Below are 3533 nucleotides of genomic sequence, written 5' to 3' on the forward strand. Positions count from 1 at the left end.
TTTTAACATGACTTGTCAACATTTCTTTCATTGGTATAGCATCCGTGAGAGTCTAGAAATTGATTGCTATGAACTGGTAGATATTTTACTTTGATATATTGGAACATTACTTTGTACGTTTACAGTGTTTGTAATCTCTATTGCATGTATTAAGGTCTCTAAGTTTGTGAAATGAATGTGTCTTGGAGTCTCTTTTAGATCAAAGTATGTGAGAGACTCCTGCATATATATTGTGGTGTAGTTTCCTTAAATTTTGAGTGTTTCTGTTTTGTGTTATACTCTCAAACTTCAGTGATTATTTTAAACAGCGTTAGTAATCTTTTATGAAACTGTATCTTAGACTTTTGTAGATCAACATATGTCAAAGACTGTAGATTGTAGTATTATTTTCTTTGAATATTGATTGTTTGTATTTTGTGTTTCCCTCTTTAATGTTTCTTGTCTGTTTTTATCTTCTGAATCTTGAATGTTTATGTTTTATTCTATGCCCCTAAACCTTCAGTGAGCATTCTAAACAAGTGAAAGACATGTTTACAATTTCTGGAATCCTGCATCATATGATGATGACCTGTTGAAATTGATTTTTTACAGTAACATTGATTGAGATTTTTGTTTGTTACGTACGTGTGTTATCTCTTGGTCTCCTAGTTTTACAGAGTCGGAAGCTTGAAAATCTGTTGAATCATCAGTAACTGGAGTTAGTAGAATTTGCAATTGACATTTCTTGAGTTTATATGACTGATGTCAAACTGAAGAAAGTAGATCATGTCTTTAAAGTCTAGTGGTAAGCATGTTGAATATGTGTTCTGATCTTCTTTTCTCCTCTTTATGTCGACTAATTGTGAGATGTCACATACTCTTTTCTGGATAGTATTGACTCTAGTTTATGTACAAAATCATCCAATTTTCTGTTTGTTGTTAGGCAAAACATCACATTGAATTACTATTACATAAAATTGTAAGAGTCGGATATGTTATGATCATCTAAGAAACGGCATATTTGATTGCTAACCCAAATTTATTTTGAGAGTCCATGCTTTAGATGATGGCTCTTAGTTGTTGTTTAATACTAGATCATTTGAATTTTAATGTTATGTACACAAACAATAATGTTTATGTACTTTTTTTAGGTGTGTGTTAGAATTTTCTTGCTTTTTGGTTGGTTTATACTAGGTGTATGAATTATTGCTTATACTATTCCAATTTAGTTGCTATTTAGAATATCATTAGCTATTGGATAAAGTGATATCTCGACTCTTTTTATATCATTTCTCAACCTTATTCGGAAGAGACTACATGCATCTTTTTTAGGACATATATATCTACGTCCATTCGTTTTATGATATGTTAATTATATGTTTCATCTTTTCTTAACTAGATTTTACCCATTGAACTTAATAGTAATCAAACGTGGAGTCGTGCATTACATGATACTCCATCTTTGGCCTAGATCCGAGGAATAATCAATTCATTTTAAGCAATTGCCTAACACAAATAAAATTCTTTTTAAAATATTAAAATCAGAATTTACAATCATGTGTCTTCATTCGCAAGAACACATATCTTCCCTCGAGTGCCACTCTTTTCTGCTCTAAAGGCCAAACTCTGTATTTGGCTAATTATTACTCTGAAACAAAATGGTCATTAAGATCCACAGTACTTTCATTAAATCCACTTCACTTCTCTTCTTAATCCTATACGTTCTAATAACTGCAACCTATAATCCTCATTTGGTTTTAGCTAATGAAGTTATAGATTTAGAACTTCAAACATGGCATGTTAATTCTGGAGATGTCAGAAAACCACGTTCGTTTGGCCTGACGAAGTACCTTTAATAGGAAATGTCTACCTTATTCGGTAGCACTTTGGTCGGTTCTTTTACAGTATAAAAGAGAATCTACTATAGCTTTGTACATTACAAAAAAAGAACAAAAAAAATTCAAGATTTAACTATATTCGTATGAACTTTGCTACAATTCTACAAAATGTCAACAAATAAAAGAAAAGGGATAAAAGTAAGTATGAGTTTATAATAAGAAAAAAAGATCCTTTGATAACTTGTTACAGTTTTAATGCTTACAGATAGATGATCTCAACTGCAAATTTCCCTTTGTTTCGTTGATCTCTCCAATCTGTGCATTAACACCCACAATTAACGTTTTTTTAAACCAAAAACTAAGTAAACTCACTTCTAACAGTCTTACCTTTAGTCTTCCCACTACAAGAAAAATGGGTTTTATTAGCGGACGAAAAACGCTATCTAACGATATGATGTCGGTTTTAGAAACGCTGTATCATCGTCCGTCATAATAGGTTAGAGACATTAGATAGCGGTTTTTGGCACTGTTATCTTTTCTTCCGCTACGATAGCGCTTTTCCATCTGCAATTAAATATTCTTTAATAGCGTATAATTTTGTTATTTTTTATTTTATAAAAAATAAAAATAAAAAAAAATAAAAAAAAATAAAAAGTTAAAAACATAACTAAAATTTAAACTCGTTTATATATTTAATTTTTTTATTAAATAAAATGATTTATAACTAAATTGCTTTACAAAAAAATATTAAACCAAAACTAAACCAAACTTAAACCTAAACCTAAACCTAAACTAAACCTAAACCTAAACCTCCTTTTCTTAACACCGCCGTCAAGGCTTCTTCATAGTCCTCCACCGCACTCAATCACCACTCTGCTCGCGACCACCATATTTTTCACCCTTTTCATCTATCTCCTGCGTTCTGTCTTCTCTATCTCTGTTAATCACTCCCCATCTCTGAATCTGGAAAGACATGATCTGTTTCTCTGTTACAAAATCTCAAAAAGAATTTAACCGGAATCAAAACCGGTCAATGCGACGATTCGTCATGGGTATCTCTGCTCACAAGCACCTGTAACCAAGAGCAAAAAAAAATAGTTTCAACAGAAAGAGGGAGAGAGAGAGAGAGCGATACAGAAAGAGAGAGAGAGAGAGAGAGAGAGCGATACAGAGAGAGAAAGAGAGAGAGCAATACAGAGATAGAAAGAGAGTACCGGTGAGTGTAGACAGATCGTGTGTGTGAAGAGTGATACAGAGAAAGCATGTGTGAGATGATGAATCGTGTGTGTGTGAGAAAGAGATAGTGAGAGATGAGAATTGTGAAACTGAGAAGTCAGACTTGTGAAAAAAAAATATCGATAGAGTACAGAAGAAGAGAAAAGAAAAAGGATTGATTTTTAACCATTGTATTACATGTAATCAATGGTCAGAGATACTAATCTAAACTTTGAATAATGGACCAATGAGAAATAAGGGGGAAGATCACTAAAGAGTAATTTTGAGCCATTGGATCAAAATCAATCAAAGGACTAAAAATACTATTATCTATATTATTTAAAATGCTATATATAACATTTGAAATGAAATTTTTGCATTTGAATTTTGTGGTTATATGATTAAAAACTGATTTGATAAAAAAGATTGAAATGAAAGTATTTCTCTAATTTTTGTGTTGTTTATTATTTAGTTGGTTTTTTAGAAAAAAAAATCGGAATT

General features: G+C 31.4%; 1 long non-coding RNA gene across 1 annotated transcript; it reads right to left on the bottom strand.

Moving 5' to 3' along the window:
• Nucleotides 1–1998: 1998 nt before the first annotated feature.
• On the bottom strand, nucleotides 1999–3225 carry LOC130505655 (uncharacterized). Its single transcript, XR_008941762.1, has 3 exons — nucleotides 3032–3225; nucleotides 2205–2889; nucleotides 1999–2132 (listed from the first exon to the last, which is right to left on the bottom strand). It is a non-coding gene; the product is annotated as an uncharacterized LOC130505655 (long non-coding RNA).
• Between the last annotated feature and the right edge of the window lie 308 nt (nucleotides 3226–3533).

The sequence above is a fragment of the Raphanus sativus genome, unplaced genomic scaffold, assembly GCF_000801105.2.
Source record: "Raphanus sativus cultivar WK10039 unplaced genomic scaffold, ASM80110v3 Scaffold2460, whole genome shotgun sequence".
In the NCBI taxonomy this organism is placed as follows: Eukaryota; Viridiplantae; Streptophyta; class Magnoliopsida; order Brassicales; family Brassicaceae; genus Raphanus; species Raphanus sativus.